Genomic DNA, 19232 nt, shown 5'->3' with positions numbered 1-19232 from the left:
AAGGACCGTGCGGAGGACCTCTTCTTGAAGGGGTTGGGATCCTACTGTAGTGTAGAGTGCCGTCTTGACAGACCTAATCTCCCGCTCCCACACTCCCCCGAAATGAGGAGCCGCTGGTGGATTGAAGTGGAAGACGATCTTATGGGGAGCCAGGAGCTTCTGCAGGTCAGAGGTCATGGCTGCAAAAGCTGCTTGGAGTTCCCTTTCTCCCCCACGGAAGTTGGTCCCTTGGTCTGAGTACAGCTCAGCTGGAGTTCCTCTCCTGGCAATGAAACGGCGAAGTGCCATTAGGAAGGCATCTGTATCGATGGAGGTTAGGACATCAAGGTGGACCGCTCTGATAGTTAGGCACTTAAAGATGATGCCCCACCTCTTCTCCACACGGCGCCCGATTTTGACCTCAAAGGGTCCAAAACAGTCCACGCCTGTCGAATAAAAGGCAGGTTTGTAAAGGCGGAGGCGCGCAACTGGCAGGTCCGCCATCTTGGGAACAGTTGGTCGGGCTCTCCATCTGCGGCACTCAAGACAGGTCCTTTGAAAACGCCTAACTGCTTCCCGGCCTCTCAGGATCCAATGAGTGCGCCGAATCTGGCCCTGGATGGCGCAGGCGACTGTCGACGTCCTGGATGAACAGGCGGGTGACTGGATGTGTCGGATCCAAAACTAAAGGATGGGAGCTGGTAAAGGCGAGATCTTCAGAGCGGCGAAGACGTCCACCTACACGGATGACCTCATTCTCGTGGTCGAACTCAGGGGATAGTGCGAGGAGACGACTGCTGCGACTGATGGATTTCCCCTGCTTAAGAAGTCGATACTCCTCAGGGAAGCTCTCCTGTTGAGCTTCTCTCAGGATGTTCATCTCTGCTCGAACATAGTCATAAGCCGATGAAGTTCCACCGCCTTTGGCCGCCCCATGCAACTGCGTAATAGCAGCTTCCAGCAGCTGTGTCCAGGTGTCATATTTGCTGAAGTTCGAGGTGGCGGGGTCGAAGGTGGTAGAAAATCCACAAAAGGTCTCTTTACGGAGCTCAGATGGGCCTGGAGGCTCAGCCAGGGTGCCACTTGGCTCTGGAGGCCACTGTTCTGGACCTAGGAGCAGGAAAGGAGGCCCTTGACTCCATCTATTGGGTCTGGTCAGCTCGAGAAGGGACTTCCCCCGGGTTATATCATCTGCGGGGTTCTGGGCTGAGTCCACATAGCGCCAGGTGTGCGAGTGAGTTAATTCCTGGATCTCAGCCACGCGGGTGCCGACGAAGACCTTGAAGTGGCATGACTGGGACCTCAACCAGGTGAGTACAGTTGTGGAGTCAGACCACAGCACTATTCTCTTTATGTCCAGAGTGAGCTCATTTCTCAGGAGACGGGAAAGATGAGCTCCGGAGAGGGCACCACACAGCTCAAGTCTAGGCATGGAGAGAATGCGTTTAGGGGCAACACGGGAGCGAGCCATCAGGAAGGCTAGATGTGAGCTGCCATCACCTGTCACTGTTCTCATGTAGGCCACTGCGCCATAAGCCTGCTCTGATGCATCACAGAATATGTGAATCTCTCTCTCACTAACTGCCTCCATGATGTGCTTTGGGAGATACGGGCGAGGAAGCAGGACTTGTGCAAGGAACAGCAATTCCTCTTCCCAGGTTTTCCACTGCTGGAGTAGTTCTGGTGGAAGCTGCGGGTCATCCCATCCCCTCTGTTGATCCCAAAGGCGCCTCACCAGCATCTTGGCTCGGGTGGTGTACGGTAGGATAAAGCCAAGTGGGTCGTATTGGCTTGCGAGAACTTTATAAATATTCCGCATGGTGGGGGCGCCATAACTGATTTTGCGGTGTCTGTAACCCAAGGTGTCCATGGGGAAGTGCCAGCTAAGGCCCAGAGTTGGCTCAGAGGTGTCTGATTTGTCTTGAGTGAGCCAAAGTTCTGCACTTGTGGATCTGAGGTCTTCAGGTAGGTGGCCAATGGTGCTGGGTTCATTACTGGCCCACTGGCGAAGGACAAATCCAGCAGAAGACAGAAGGGCTCTTAGCCTGTCCACTAGGTCCCGGGCTTCTTCAGGGGTTGGCACGCTCTGGAGAAGGTTATCAACATAGAAGCACTGTCCCACAGAGTGACGTAGCGGATCATCTCCTTCCGTGTGGTCCCTGGCGTGGCGCTGCAGAGCGAAGGTTGCACAGCATGGGCTGCAGGTTGTACCGAAGGGGAGGACCTGCCATTCATAAACGGCCACCGGTTCCTCGGGGTGCAGATCCCGCCACACAAACCGCAGGAGGGAACGATCCACGGGAAGAAGGCAAATCTGGTGGAACATACCTTTAATGTCACCACTAATGGCTACGGCATGCTCTCGAAAGCGAAGGAGGACACCAAGGAGCGATGCGCTCAGGGTAGGCCCAGGTAGAAGATGTTCGTTGAGGGCTTGGCCTTGGAACTGGAACGAACAGTTAAACACAAGGCAATCTTTACCATTGTGGCTAACAAGGTGGTGAGGGATGTACCATGACTCATCTGCTTGAGCAACCTCAGAGGGGGACACCTTAACCACCGAACCGGCCTGGACCAACTTCTCTATCTCCGCCCGGTAGATCTTAGCTCGTTCTGGATCTTTCTGGAGCCTTCTCTCCACACTTCTCAAACTGGGAACGACAGCGTTAGGGCTAGCTTTAAGGTGTGGCATGTTCCCGCGGCGAAGGAGGGGGGTGGCATAGCGTTGGATGCCCTCGACATCTACACGAACTGTCTTCTGCTCTAGCAGGCTAACTGCATAGTTATCTTCTCTTGAACGGGTAACCACCTTGCCTTCTGGCACCGGGACAACATCTACCTGCCATAACTTCTCTACATGTTTGAGTAGCTCACTCACCTGGGGAGGAAGGGCAGTCGTGAAGAGGCACTGTTGTGGCAGCGAAGAGGAACCTATAAGGCTGGAGGGAACCTGTAGTGTCCACCCTAACCTGGTGCGCATAGCAGCAGGACCACCCGGTGGACCAAGACGGACAGCTTCAGTTGGAGTGATGAGCTGTGGGTGGTCACTGCCAATAAGAAGGAGAGGTTTGACCTTCTTGAAGGACTGGAGAGGCAGGCCTCGGAGGTGTCTGTACTTCCGCTGCAAGGACTCCACTGGGTAGCTGTGCTCGGCTAGGTCGATACGGGTGGTGGTGAAGGCGTTGCGGACTTTGTACTTCAGCTTAGGTTTGCCACCAGGGGAGATCTCAAATGAGACACATGATCCATGCAGAGTTTGCACATCTTGCTTGATAGTGCGCAATGGAAGTGTCTCTGGGATGCCTTGAAGGTCAAGCTTCTGGGCAGCGGTGGGTAGCAGCATAGTCCTCTCTGACCCATCATCCAAAACTGCGTGAGTGCTCAAAGTCTTGCCATTATGGTGAAGGATGACTGGGACAACCTTTAACAGGACTTGGCCGCTCTCTGTAGGACGATCGAGGTACAGGACGCCCGTAGGATTCTCACCTTCTCGTGGGGGAGCAGACACTGGGCCATGTGGCTTCAAGGACTTCGAATTCACGTCGTGAAGGACCTGCAGATGACGACCCTGACACAGGCTGCAGGGTTTCTTGAGGGTACACTGTGCTGCCTGATGGGAGCGTGCGCAACGCCAGCACCTCTTGTTAGTCTTTATCCAGTCTGTGAGTTGTTCACGACTCAGCTTGATGACCTCCTGACACTGACTCAGGTGATGGGCACGGTTATCACAAAAGGCGCAGTAGGGTGGCTGCCTAGCTTTGTTTGGAGTGGTACCTAGTGACCTGGGTGAGCTCTCTCCACTGTGAAGAACCGCAACAGAGCGTCTGCTTGGTCTGACATCAGGCTTCTCTCTGGTGATCGCTGGAGTGGGCAGGCCGTCATAGTCCTGACACTAGGATTCGTACTTTAACCAGGTAGCCAGGTCATCCAGGGTGTAAGCCTGACCAGAATGGTTATACATGCACCGACGTAAATCAGCTCTTTGCTCTGAAGGAAGCTTACTAAGGAGTCGAGCCACATGGGAGCCACACTGGAGTTCGACCTCCCCATCAGGGCCTAAAGTCTTCAGCATGCCCACGAGCGACTGGATGTGGAGAGAGAATCGCTCAAATGCGGCTGCATCCCCTCGGCGGATGTCAGGTGAGTCCATGACAGCAGCAATTCTTCTCAGGGCAAGCTGGTGGGGCTGCCCAAGCCTGTCGTTAAGAGCGTTCATAGTGTCACTGAAGGGCGTGGCAGAATGGAGGTAAGCGTCCGCTATCAACTTTGCTTCCTCCAGGTGTAGGTGATCTAACAAGACTTGGTACCTGAAGAGCTCTGAACTCTCCGGGGGCAATAAGTTCTCTAGCGCCATCTTTAGACGAGCAAATTCCCCAGGATCATGGCGTGAGAGCTTGGGAATGCTTGAACAAGGCCCCCTGTAGGTCAAGAAAGGAGTAGATGAGGACGGGGGTGGAGTTGGCAGTGGTTGCAATGGAGGGGGGTGTGCTCTCGGAGGCGGCGCTGGAGGGTAGGTGATCCTTGGCTGAGGAGAAGTGAACCCTGGCCTAGATTCATGTGGGGGGATGATCTGACTCTCCTGTGCAGCCATAGACTCCCTCTTCAGATCCTGGAGCTCTTTCAGCATCGTATCGATGCGGTCCGCAACTGGACCCTGGCTGGAGACAGACTCCTCCTTGAACACAACAGGAGGAGGTGGTGGAGGCCAGTCCTCTTCCTCTTCAGCAGGGGGTGGCTGGAGATGAACAGCAGGGACTCTGGGCGGTGGACTGAGCTGCAGACTCTCTGCACGGTCCAGCAACTGCAGCAAACTAGCATGAAGGGCCTGGAAATTAGCCAGCCCGGCTCTCATCTCGTCATGCGACTGCTGGAACAGGAACCTTTCACGCTGTATATCTTCTAACTCTGCTCTCAATGGTGTGACATGGCCGTGTGAGCCGTCATCAGAGGGATCAGACGGAGGATGGTGGGAAGAACGGTTGTCGCCTCCTGTCCCACTTTCCTCCTGGTAACCTGCACCAAGCCCGGGGAAGTCAGTCTCATAAGCTTCATAGCGGAGGGGACGACGTACATTACGCCGTGGGCGCGCACCAAGAGCTGAGAAGTTCTGAATATCATCCATCTTGTTAGGGTAGAAGCAGCTTATATCCGGCTCGAAGGACCATTAATGTTGGGTAGATAGCTTGTACTGGAAGGACTGTAAGGTGCTTGTTCAGGTTTGCAGCTACCACTCCCCGGAGTGTCGGCCAGAACACTGCTCAAGGCCCGGATGAATGTTCAGAAGGGAGACAATGAAGACACCGAGGATAGTGCAGACTCTTGTATTGACTTCACACAGTTGAAGGTAACAGGGATTGTCAGAGGAGCAGGTATTGCATACAGGTTTAGGTGCGTGGGCATGGGTGTGTGTGTGTGTGTGTGTGTGTGTGTGTGGTCTGTTGCTCATTAATGCACACTTCTCACAGAATAACCAATTCTCTGCCGGTAATCTGGAGCAGAAAAGCTCAGGTGCTTTGCCCACGTTTCTCCCTAGACATAGTCTCTCATACAAAGCGGTGGGGTGACCTCTACTGGCCACTCTAAAAACTACAGGTGAACTAACAACTGAACAGAATAAAACCATAACTACGGGGCCTTTTGTACAGTTAGATATACCAAAGATAACTCATTCACAATAATGGGATGTGATAAAAGAATTGCAGACAAATTACATCTTTGTATCACTAACAGCTGTTTATCTGTTTCAGCTTTTCCCAGTCACTGAAGTCTTTGCCCACCATCACTTCTTGCAGCTCCTTTGGCCTGAAGAGTTTCACCAAATCCTGCTCACACACCAGGAAGAAGCCTCTCTTGAACTCCTGAAACACATTCTCCACTGATGTGTTGAAGGCATGATTCACGTAGGCATCCACAAACTCCTTCCTGTTTGGAAGATAAAAGTAGTGATTTACATCCACACTTTGGTCAAATCATGAACTGTTCTGTTCCATTTTGTTTAAAGAGTGGTCGCTTTATATCTCTGCCACTGATATTTTACTGTGGTTACTTGGCCCATGGTAATTCATTGTGTAGAAACCTGAAAATTAGTGGTGTGCTTCAAGGATATGCATTTGACCTCTTTCTGTTAGATGCTTCACATTGGCCACAAAAGAGTTTATGTAATAAAGCTTTGTTTCTTTGTAGATGATATGCAGTTATATATTTCTGTAAGCTGACTTTACAGATCAGCTGCCTTTGTAGGCTGATGTAGAGTTATTAGATTAGATCATAATAAGTTATGACTTGTTATTATCTATAGCATGAAATCTTTTTTTTCAAATATATGTCCCAGCTTTCATCACTTGTGACTCTATTGTACTACTGTACTCTTGCTTCTTCAAATCGTGTTAAGGAAACCTCAGACTGCAGTAATTAGGGATTTACTGACACCAGGTAAGCAATGTTTAGTGTAAAATACACATTTTTATTGTTCCAACAAATAACCAATGTTACATATGTTAAAGATTTGTTATTGGAAATAATTCAACCCCACCAGAATTAAACAAAACACAAAGAATAAAGTGATAAATAATACAGAAGTGCTCTATTGGATTGTATTACATAGTCAGATGTTTATAGCAATATAGTAGTTATAAAGCAATACATTCTCCTGTTCATGTTTGTCTGAGCATAAAAATTAGATTTGATTCATAAGAATTATAATGCAGCAGTAACTTAAATTATTGGATAAATTATGACATATTAAGAAAAGTCAGATAATTCTAAAGTGCCTTATGATGCTGATGCTGTTACACAGCTGTCTTATGTGGGGATGTTGAATTTTTTGCATTTGCTATAGTGTAATATTATTGTAATACAGTGTAAATTATCCTGAGGTACCACAGGAAAAAAAAGATGAGTTCCAAGAATAAAAATAAATCTCATCCCTCCTCCTCGGCTCAGACACAGTGCACGCTCCTTTAGAGCTGCATACGATCCACCATCACAGTGTGAATTCTGTATCTGCTAGCAGGGCCTCTGTCAGTCTGTCTCACATGATCTCCTTAGTTGAGTAAAAAGGCAGATACAGATTAGGGTGACATGTCTCTGACTCAGGGAAGTGCTGATCACAGGTGCCGCTCTGAATAGCAAAAACCTTCATCTTGACCTGGTCAATGACAAAAATAGGAGCTCTCCTGTAACCAGTAAGGAACCCTGAAGAACAACAATGGAAAGAAAATATAATTTTACTTATCTTATTTTTTTTGAAAACTTTTACATACATCTTATCATCATCACATCACAGGAAAAAGTATTTTTGCATATTTGTCACATTTATGTGTAAAAAGTAAATACAAAACACAATTGTTAATTTATAATTTCATTCATTAAGGGAAAAAAATATTCAAGCCTAGCTGGCCCTATGTGAAAAAGCAATTGACCTCTAAATGTATTAACTGGTGGAAGCATCCTGGCAGCAAGAACTGCAGTCAAGTGTTTGTAATAACTGGTAATGAATCTTTACATAGCTTTGGGAGGAATTTTGGCCCACTTTCCTTGGCATACGTTTTTGTACTTTGAACAAGCATAATAAAAACAGAATTAGGGCTTTTTTTTAAAGGCTTAACGAGGCTATGAAGAATCTTTCATTTCCATCCATCCATCTTCATCCGCTTTATCCGAGGCCGGGTCGCGGGGGCAGCAGTCTAAGCAAAGAGGCCCAGACCTCCCTCTCCCCAGCCACCTCCTCCAGCTTATCCGGGGGAACTCCAAGGCGTTCCCAGGCCAGCCGAGAGATATAATCTCTCCAGCGTGTCCTGGGTCTGCCCCGGGGCTCTAGAATTCGCAATTTACAGTTTACAGGTGAAGATTTTTCCGCAATTTTTGTGAATCGCCTGTTTTTAACTTAAATGGGGCATGCCTGGAACACCTCACCCAGGAGGGCCCATCCTTGTCAGATGCCCGAACCACCTCAACTGGCTCCTTTCGATGTGGAGCAGCAGCTGCTCTACTCTGAGCTCCTCCTGGATGGCCGAACTTCTCACCCTATCTCTAAGGGAGAGGCCAGCCACCCTTCAGAGGAAGCTCATTTCTGCCGCTTGTATCCGCGATCTCGTTCTTTTGGTCACTACCCACAGCTCGTGGCCATAGGTGAGGGTAGGGACGTAGATCGACCGGTAAATTGAGAGCTTTGCTTTTACACTCAGCTCCCTCTTCACCACGACGGACAGGTGCAGCGTCTGCATTACTGCGGCTGCAGCCCCAATCCGTCTGTCGATCTCCGGCTCCCTTCTCCCATCACTCACAAACAAGACCCCGAGATACTTGAACTCCTCCACTTGGGGCAGGAACTCATCCCCGACCCGGAGTGGGCACTCCACCCTTTTCCGGCTGAGAACCATGGCCTCAGATTTGGAGGTGCTGATCCTCATTCCCGCTGCTTCACACTCGGCTGCGAACCGTTCCAGTGTGAGCTGGAGGCCCTCACCCGATGAAGCCAACAGAACCACATCATCCGCAAAAATCAGAGATGAGATTCTGAGGCCACCAAAGCGAAAGCCTTCCGCCACTTGGCTGCGCCTAGAAATCCTGTCCATAAAAATTATGAACAGAACCGGAGACAAAGGGCAGCCCTGGCGGAGCCCATCACCCACCGGGAACAAGTCCGACTTATTGCCGGCAATGCGAACCAAGCTCTTGCAACGGTTGTATAGGGATCGAATGGCCCGTAGCAATGGGCCAGACACCCCATATTCCCGCAACACCTCCCTCAGGACACCCCTAGGGACACGGTCGAATGCCTTCTCCAAGTCCACAAAACACATGTAGACTGGTTGGGCAAACTCCCATGCACCCCACCCTCAAGTATCCTGGAGAGGATAAAGAGCTGGTCCAGTGTTCCGCGACCACGACGAAAACCGCATTGTTCCTCCTGTATCCGAGGTTCGACTAACGGACGAACTCTCCTTTCCAGCACCCTGGCATAGACTTTCCCAGGGAGGCTGAGGAGTGTGATCCCCCTGTAGTTGGAACACACCCTCCGGTCCCCCTTCTTAAAGATGGGGACCACCACCCCGGTCTGCCAGTCCACAGGTACTGCCCCTGATCTCCACGCAACATTGCAGAGGCGTGTCAACCAGGACAGCCCTACAACGTCCAGAGCCTTCAGGAACTCAGGGCGGACCTCATCAACACCAGGGGCTCTGCCACCAAGGAGTTGTTTAACTGCCTCAGTGACCTCGCCCCCGGAGATTGGCGGGTCATTCCCCTCATCCCCAGACTCTGCTTCCTCCTCGGAAGACGCGTCAGTGGGATTAAGGAGGTCCTCGAAGTCCTCGAGGTCCTTCCACCGCCTGACAATTTTCTCAGTCGACGTCAGCAGCGCTCCGCCAGCACTATACACAGTGCAGGTAGAGCACCGCTTTCCCCTCCTGAGACGCCTGACGGTTTGCCAGAATTTCTTCGAGGCAGTCCGAAAGTCTTTTTCCATGGCCTCTCCGAACTCCTCCCACACCCGAGTTTTTGCTTCAGCCACTGCCCGAGCCGCATTCCGCTTGGCCTGTCGATACCTGTCGGCTGCCTCCGGAGTCCCACAGGCTAACCAAGCCCGATAGGACTCCTTCTTCAGCTTGGTGGCTCCCTTCACCTCTGGTGTCCACCATTTGGTTCGGGGATTACCATTCACATAGGCCTCCACAAACTCCTTCCTGTTTAGGAGGGAAATTTTTAAATCAGCAAATATTTCACCGAGACAAAGGTGCTGCAGATGAACCTCACAAGCACGTCATGTTTTATATGCTTACTTATTTTGACTTGTCAGTGGCTTTCCAGGAGTTTGAGGATCCAGGTCAACATCTATTCCATCCCAGTTTATCTGTAAATTAGTTATAAATCAGATGAGTTTAGCTGCAAAACCTGAGAATGAGACAGATTACTGATCATCTTCTATAGTAAAACACATACCCAAAAGTCCATGTAGAGATTATCCAGAACATCATCTTCATAGTTTAAGATGGTCTGCAGAGTCCTTTAAAGAAATTAAAACAAAAAGTTGTATTAAAAGAAGTTCAACTATGTACATTTTACAGCAGTCACAAGTTACTGTAACTTTTGACACACGACAACTTAAAATACATCCATCCATACATTTTCTTCTGCTTGTCCGGGGCCAGGCTGTGGGACCAGCAGCAGCATGTGTTACTGAAATGAAATGGATACTTACCGTCCTACAGTCGGGCTGAACTCCATCATATCCTCCAGTGTCGGCTCTAAACTGAGTAGCTTCTTGAACAGAACCAGTGGGAATGGTAAGTGTATGATACACTGGTTGTACAAGGCCAAGCCACACAGTAGTCCAAACAGGAAGAAGTTTCTCTTGCTCTCTTCTGTTGCCTGCATTAATAAAAGTTCACTTTGGTTCTATTATTGCTTATCGTTAAAATTTCAATCCTTTAACCAATTTTATACAGTTGGTGGGCTCAGTTTTAAAGTCTTACATTGGAGGGAAACCATGCCAGGGTTTTGGAGTCATTGAGCATGAACATCCCAGATTCTTCTGACACCATTTTAAGAAACAGGTGGTGAAAAAGGTCTCGTTTGTAGACATCTTTGGTGTTTGGGTCCTCATCAAAATGGACCTGAGAAATAGAAATATTAGAGATGCTTCTGGAAAGAACAGTTGCAGAAGAATGGCTATGCATTAATCATCAGGGGAAAATCAATCAAATATTCACCACAAGGTGGCTTCTTGAAGTCGCTGTGAGGAGCAGCTGCCAGCTCTCTGAAGGTGCTTTCGAAAAGTGATGCGCGCTGCAGCTGCAGTTTAAAAAATTTGGGTTTTGACTGGGGAATCCATCCGTAAGGAAAAACAAAAAGCATCTGTGGAGGCGCCTGCTGTTCATTCTGCACGACAAAACAAAGTATCATGATTTTAAAATAAATTCTCTATTTAAATTCCAATTGTGATGTATATAAGGCAGCTGGTGAACCAAGTGAGCTAGACTGGCTCTTGCTTCTGTTCTGAGGTTCTGAAACTGACGCCTGCCTGAACTGTGAGTGAAAAGAGTGCTGAGAGAACTAAAACAAATAAAACAACAAAATGTTGGAATCTTCTGCAGCACTGAGGGCAGCTGCTGATTTATGATTGTATTCTGTTAGTTTATTTTCTGTTGTGACTCCTTTGTTTTTTATAGATGGTTGTTTTGTCTGTTATATAAAACTGCTGAATAGTGTAGCTTTAAAGTGCGATCACTAAAACACACTAATGCAGACTGGAAAATTACAAATTCTGCTATTGTTTTCCTGTAACAGGGTGGTGAAGTTACCTGAGTGAATGCAGAATTCATGTCAAAAACCAGCTTCTTTGATTTCAGATCCATCACAAATGGGTACTTGCAAAGAATCACAGGCAGATCATCTGCATTCTGGAAAAACAAAAAAACAACCCACATAAACAGTTAGTGAGCTTAACAGTGTGTTAACATGAATGAGTCATTTTCTGGGTTGACTGCCATCTTAGCAGGTTCAAAGTACTTGTTGTCAGCTGACCTCACCTTGAGTTTTGACTTTGTTCGCCAACGTTTGAGATCCTCCTTTAGAAACATCTGGCTAAGCTCGAGGCAAAAAGTTGTTTCTGGGATTTTCTTGTTTATCTCATTGGTCTTAAAACAAGAAGTGGTAGTATTTGTTATACTGGCTGTGTGAAAATCCAACTTTTTTTTGTTGAAAAGCTGAGCAGTAATACATTTAATTAATTTTTGATCATTTCTGATACTGACATAGTACATATGCTGGAGGATTAGCAGTACGTTTCTGGCTTGAGCGTTGCAAGAAGCAGACTTAAAGATTGGGATCCACGAGAGGGCCGTCTTTCACACCTGAACATATCTGATCGTGTCGGAGGGTGACAGTGAGGACCACCATTCCCCTGAGGATGACAAAGTTACAGTCAGCTCTTCACTGGCTGATATCATGGTTTAAGAAGTCTAGAGTGTTCGTTAGAATAAAATGCTATCATTTAATACATTGATGCATTTAAACAGTATATACTAATCCAATAAATACACTTTTAATAGACGTGCTGAAGGTTTTAAAGTTCTTAAAGTCTGCCTAAATGGTAGCAGCGACTGCATCAGCAAGCTTTTTGCTCTGTTGCCATCTGCATTTCTCTATGCATGCATGCAGACGTTCATTGAGAAGCAGGAAGATCCTCAATCCTTCCACTCCCACAGGGTTCTCATATCAACAGATGGAAGCAGCTGCAGAACAGCAGTCTCAGCCTGTTGATGCAACTTATTATTAATTAAAGGTTTAATTAAAGTCCACTTCTTACTTTTTTAGTTAATTACTCATCAGGTTACAAACGTGTGTTAGTCACATTCCAGTTCAATACCTCTGCAAAAACAACATCTCGAATCACCAGCTTCTCAAAACTTCACCGTGCAAGTGACAAGTCCAAACCGGAGTACTTTGGTGAAGTTTGGAAATGTTTATCTTTGCTGACATGAAGAAAATGACAAATGTGTATATTCAAATGTTAAATTCAACAGATATAAAGAAGTCGTGATCATGCTCATAAATGGTGTTCTTACCTCCTGTCAAGAAAGCTTTGATTCATACAGGATGGAGATGTGAGCATCCTGTGAATTTCCCTGTGAAGAGTTCATGAGGTTAGTCAGTAACACTAAGACTACAGTGTACATGCTGTGCAGCAAACCAGTTACATACAACAACAATAACAGCTGCTTTTGTGTTAGACTTACTCTTTTAGATTTTTCCACAGCTTTGGATTGTATGCAGAGACCCATTTGTCAATCATGTTATCAATAGAGTGTTCTGTCACCTTGTTCTTTGTGCCACTGCCTGACTCATGATCAGCGCCCTGTGAAAGAAGCAAAGGTTCATGTTTGGTTTAGACACATGACCTCACAAGTAGATATAACTGGTAAAGCCATGTTTACATCCTCCCACAGGTATCCTTACTGCAATGTATGTATTTGTGCTGGTACCTCATTAGGCGTGCATGTTGCAAATGAAGTGTTTCCTCCTGCATAGATGTTAGAAATGTCTAGAATAAAAACAGATGAGAAATTATCTACCTAAGAGTGAACTGTACTGTATGGGATGGTTTTTCAGTTCCAGAAAGAAATATAAGATATAGCGACTTGCTCTTACAGTGGGCTTAATTTGTGACATTTAGGCAATAAACCTTTTTGTTGTTAACTGTGGTTAACTCGGTTATTTGGATCAAATTCAGGTCCAGTTTTATTTGCTTAAATTATTTTTTTTTTATCAGCACTTTAAAAACATACAGCAGAAAACCTAAAACCTGCCGTGAGTTCATGACATTTATTTTTAGATTATTTTAAGTTTTCCAGTATTTGATGCGTGGCCAAACATTTTGTCTATGATTATATTCAAGCCCTTATAGTCAGAATTACTAATTATTTTAAACTAAAGCTTTACCCAATTATCTATTGGGCTATTGGCTCATCTGTGTTACACCTGCAGCAAGTGCAAAGCCCAACAGTGCAGCTCCTCACTGGTGTCAGAAGACGCAGTACCTCTGAGTAGCACTTTTTATTGCTGCATAGTGAATATATGTGTGTGTCTTTGTCAGGTTTATAACCTCTATCTATACAGTTGGATGTGACACACCTTAATTATTACTCTAATAATAAAATTATTTAATTGTTACTGTTATTTTTGTGAAATTGTAAATTGAATCGACTCTTCTGTTCAGATAAATGTATTTACCATGTGGCAGTTGCACAGGTAGTGGCACTGATGCCTGAGTCTCGTCTCCACATCCCAGCTGCCCTTGTTCATTACACCCAAACGAGTACACCTTCTTGGATTCTGTCAGTACCAGTGTGTGACAGCTGATTGAGAAAAGAGTGCATGAAAAGGAAAGTCCACAATGTAAAACATTTTAAACATCTGTGTTGTTGGTGGACCTCAGTATGATCACTCTGAAGATATAAGACAGAAGTTGAAGTTTCCTGTTCGCTCAGCAGTAAACGCTTTTCTTTTTCAATTACAGTATTTATGATATAATTATAATTAAATGTTACCTCCCACATGCAACCTTTGTGACCTTTGCCCCCCAGAGCTCTGCAACAAGCCGAGGACACTGTTCATTTTGTAACGAGTTGTGGCCAAGCTGTCCATATTGACCAGAGCCAAATGTAAACACTGCACCGTCCTGAGAACCAGACAACAGTCCATATTAAATTTTTGCCATGTACATATAGTTATCTCAGGAGTTTGTGGAAAAGCAATCAGAAGCCAAAGAATAAGAAACAAAAAGGCACTTTCATAATTAATGCAAAATGAACAATGATAGTATGAAATTACTGGAATTTCTTCTTATTAAAAAACAGACAAATAAAAGAAACCTCAGTATAAATAACTGGAGTCAACTAGTGCGTTCATGTTCACAGTGTACACACGGGTGCTCACACACACAAACTACTCCCTTTTTGGCTCCTACCTCAAAGCACACTGTGCACTGTCGATCTTATGTGCTGCACAATAATGTTTAATATTTAGTATTTACAGTTATATTCCCATATATCATCGTGATGTTGTTTGTTCTATTGCTCTCGTTTTCTTCTGCTTGTTTTCTTTTTTCATTCTCAACAGGTGAAATTAAAAAAGAAAAAAAACAAAACAAAACAAAAAACAATAACATGTAATATTTAGTATCTACTGTTAGCTAGTTTATTGTGATTGTGTTGTTTTTATTATGTTGCTCTTTGTTGTTTGTTTTCTCTACTGGTTTTTTATCTCCATACAGGTGATCCAGGTGTTTTGTTTGTTTTTCTTTTTTTTCTTCCCCCCTTTCTCACCATCTCTTCTCCCCTCTATTTTTCTTTCTCTCCCTCTCCCCCAGTCATGTCTGTCCCGTCTTTAAAAAACGAAAATAAAATAAATACATAATTATAATAAAGGGCAATCAAATGGACCAATATGGCAAGGCCATGATGATCCACTTGGTAAACTAAATCCACTTGGCATCTTTCTTGGCCTTCAGACAACAATTCTGATGGCTGAAGATCCAAACAGGACAGGCAAAAAAAAAAAGAAAAGTAATTTATATGTCTACAAAACAGGTTCAGTTTGTAACTGAGAGAGTTACAAACAGCTCAGTAGTGCTGAATTATATTTCCAATAAAACACAATTTCATATGTTGTAGTAACAACACACTGCCACAAGATGGCAGCCTAGGCCTACTTTACCATGCTGTTCCAGTAAAAAAAGGAAAAGTGACAGAGCCCTGAAAGAGTGACAGTGACACTTTTTATGAACTCATCTGTAATGTGTCACCTTTTCTGTAGAATGAAAAAGTGCTTCCCTTCTTTTAAAGTAAATACAGGCTTACAAAGATCCTCTAAACATGTTTCTGAAATAATCCTAAACACAATCATTAAATCAAAAATGCAAGAAACAATTTATTTAATCATTCTTTTTAACTTAATTCCTTAACTTAGTAAAAAAAAAAAATAGACAAAAACTTTTCTGCTGTCTCACCTCTGTCAGTTTTCATGCTTTTGCAAGAACAGGTGGAGGTGCAGGTGGAACTTTGACTTCACTGCGGTTTGTATGTGCAGGCAGGAGTGTGACATCTCAGAACAGCAGAGGATTGTCGAGCACAGTGACTCCTGCTGCGACGCCCCTGTCTGACTGTCCTGAGCTCTTGGTCCTCAGCAGACGGCCCACACACTCATTCATCACCATGTCTTTACCCTGCCTGTAAGAAAACCAAGAAAAGGCTAACATTAGAAACAGCCACCAACCAATCCCTTTTACTCCACCACCCAAAAACCAGTGAGAAACACTAGCTAGTATTAACTTGGAATCAAAGTCCACTAATCCCCAGGCTCCCACCATAACATACAGTCCAACACAAACTCCACAAACTGTCTCGCTTCAGCTGACTTTCCTTCACCTTCTCTCCAGACAATCTGTTGTGCTCTTTTCAGCACAAAGCCACACTCCTGCTCACTGATCCTCACCTCTTTTTAACCTAGTCTCACAACTTTGTCCCATAGCTCGCACATCCTTTCCACCTCCATCTTTCTTCCCAGCCAACTGATACATATCTTTTGTCCTTCCTTAAAAGCCAGCCTAAGAAATACGATTTTATAAATGCCCGATAAATGAAACTGTCATTTTCAAAAATCGCATCATCCAAATTCATGCAGCGTGGCTAAATTAAGAATGAATAACAAACCCGAGCTTCCTTGCTAACATGATTAACAGCTAAATACTGTCATGGTCCTGGGCCATGTGGGCCCAGTATTCTTAGTTCCTTGTATTTTTGTATTTCGTTCCTTATTTAGGCCATGTTTTCTGAGTTGCCCTGTTGTGTTGTTCCCTAAGTGTTTTCCCTTCATGGCTTTTACCCCCTGTGTGCCCTCTATGTATTTATGAGCCCTCGTCTCCCTTTGTGGTTGTTTCATGTTTCCCCAGCCCGTTATGTCTGTGTTTTCCCCGTGCTCTCTCTCCTCCTGTCTGAACCTCTGTGCCTGTACATGTCATGTTCAGTTCACCCCGCCCTGTCTCGTTATGATTATCAGTGTCACCTGTGTTCCCCGTGTGTGCCCACTTTCCTCGTTTACCCTCTGTGTATTTCTGTCTGAGTCTCCCTCTGTTCGGCGTCGCGTTCTCCCTCATGCCGTGTGTGGTTCTCCCCGTGTCTTCCGGTATATGTTACTTTGGCTTTTCCCAGTTTAGTGTAGTTTTGCATTGCTTTTGTATCATCGTTATTGTTTATCACCAGTCAGCAATAAAGCTGCATTTTGAGTTTATCCCCCGTGTCTGTGAGTTTGCAATTTGGGTCCTCATCCTGCCTGCCACACGGCTGAATCATGACAAATACTATCACAGTGGAGGTGTAAAATTACTGCTAAAATAGCTCATATGAACTCTGATACTGGACTATGTATTTATCAAAACAAATGATCTGATATTACAAACTAATGATTGCTTTTTACAGTATTAGCCCAGAGTGATGTAAGGCAGGGTGGTTAGTCAGCCATAACCTGCTGACAACTTGTATCTGGTAGCTTTTTCACATCCTGATCAATGTTGTTGTCAAGTGTGTCTCATATACACTATTATCTCAGTCACAGTACAGCATGCATGAATCACAGTAGATACACAGTAATGCAAAACAGCAGGCAGTCATGTATGTGTCGTCACTGTTTTGACTGAATGCTGCATGTGTGTGCAGATCCACACATGCACTGCTTAAACTTCCCTAGTTTAACAAATGGTGAGCAATAAACAGAAGTTTTCAACCTTTTTAAAGATGCTTCTATCCCCCCTGCTGTACCTCCTACTTCTCGCTAAGACTTCAAGACAAACCGTTCTGCTACTGACAAGGCCACTGATACTGTTTTGTCCCTCTCTGGACCCTGAAGACGAGCACAACCACAGAGAAATAAATCAGAGGAATAAAATCCAAATGATATTGCTTACACTGAACAGCAACACCCAGGTGAGGATTATGTACACAGACTGACACAGCGACAGGTCTGTTGTCACTTATATCAGCCAATCAGGGCAAGACTTGGTGTTCCTTTTTTTTTTCAAAAAGGTCTCAAAGACTTTAGAGTCAGACCTGTTACAGATCATCAACTTTTCTTTAATGTCAGGTGTGTTTCCAGAATCACTAAAAACTGCTGTAATAAAACCTATACTGAAAAAGGACAATCTTGACAAGACACAAATGAACAACTACAGGCCGATCTCAAATCTCCCATTTTTAAGTAAGATCATTGAAAAAGCAGTTTCTCAACAGCTCAATTACTTCTTAAAACAGAATAACTGCTATGATGCCTTCCAGTCAGGTTTTAGACAGAACCACAGCACTGAAACTGCTCTGACCAAAGTGTTCAATGACATATGTCTGAATACAGACAGTGGAAAAATGTCAGTCTTAGTTTTACTGGATCTCAGTGCAGCATTTGATACAGTTGACCACAACATATTACTCAAACGACGGGAGAACTGGGCAGGTCTTTCAGGAACTGTACTAAACTGGTTCAAAACATACTTAGAAAACAGGAAATACTTTGTATCAATAGGTAACTTCACATCTGAGCAGACAAGTATCACATGTGGAGTTCCCCAAGGTTCCATCTTGGGACCCTTTCTGTTTAACATTTACATGCTCCCACTGGCACAGATTATAAAGAACAACAAAATAAACTATCATAGCTATGTAGATGACACACAAATATATATCACAATGTCACCAGGAGACCAAGGCCCTGTACAGGCTCTTGGTAAATGCATCGAGGAAATTAATGACTGGTTGTGCCACAATTTTCTCCAGCTAAACAAAAACAAAACTGAGGTAATAGTCTTTGGCGCCAAAGAAAAACGATTACAGGTCACCAGAGAACTTCAATCTATACACCTAAAAACCACAAACAAGGTGAAAAATTTGGGTGTAGTGATGGATGCAGACCTAAACTTAGAAAAACACATTAAGACAATAACAAAATCAGCTTACTATCACCTCAAGAATATTTCAAGGATAAAAGACCTGATGTCTCAACAGGACCTGGAAAAACTAGTCCATGCATTCATCTTTAGTAGGCTTGACTACTGTAACAGCATCTTTACAGGTCTACCTAAAAAATCAGTCAGACAACTACAGCTCATTCAGAAGCTCATTCTGCTGCTTGAGTCCTCACTAAGACCAAAAAAGTGGACCACATCAGTCCAGCTCTGAGGTCTTTACACTGGCTGCCTGTCCGTCAGAGGATAGACTTTAAAGTTCTGATGCTGGTCTATAAAGCTCTGAATGGTTTAGGACCAAAATACATCAGTGACCTCCTGACCCAGTATGAACCTTCCAGATCCCTCAGGTCATCTGGATCCGGTCTTTTATCAGTTCCCAGAGTCAGAACCAGACACGGAGAAGCTGCATTCAGCTTTTATGCTCCTTATATCTGGAACAAACTCCCAGAAAGCCTCAGATCAGCTGAAACACTCAGTTTATTTAAATCCAGGTTGAAGACTCACCTATTCTCAGCTGCATTTGAATAAAGCACCAAATCCACACTTTTAAGCTTAAATTTCAAAACTTATATTTAACTATTGATTTTATCTACTGTTCTGATTTTATCTGTTTTGATTTTATATACTGCTTTGTTTGTTTGTTTGTTAATTAGTTAGTTAGTTTGTTTGCTTGTTTTAATCAATTTTAAATCATGCTTTTTATTTGTTTTTGTTTCTAATGTCTCTGTAAAGCACTTTG

The 19232-nt window shown here is 44.8% G+C and overlaps 1 pseudogene across 1 annotated transcript; it reads right to left on the bottom strand.

Moving 5' to 3' along the window:
• Positions 1-6416: 6416 nt before the first annotated feature.
• LOC113027272 (uncharacterized) lies at positions 6417-16766 on the bottom strand (annotated as a pseudogene). Its single transcript, XR_013909940.1, has 16 exons — positions 15491-16766; positions 14031-14161; positions 13714-13838; positions 12966-13024; positions 12720-12838; positions 12549-12608; positions 12350-12455; positions 11736-11884; positions 11511-11618; positions 11283-11381; positions 10692-10860; positions 10455-10595; positions 10181-10350; positions 9922-9985; positions 9762-9832; positions 6417-9665 (listed from the first exon to the last, which is right to left on the bottom strand). The product of XR_013909940.1 is annotated as an uncharacterized LOC113027272 (transcript).
• Between the last annotated feature and the right edge of the window lie 2466 nt (positions 16767-19232).

Source organism: Astatotilapia calliptera, chromosome 7, assembly GCF_964374335.1.
Source record: "Astatotilapia calliptera chromosome 7, fAstCal68.1, whole genome shotgun sequence".
Taxonomy (NCBI): Eukaryota; Metazoa; Chordata; class Actinopteri; order Cichliformes; family Cichlidae; genus Astatotilapia; species Astatotilapia calliptera.
Note: the sequence above shows the minus strand (reverse complement) of the source record. Positions and strands in the feature narration are given on the sequence as shown.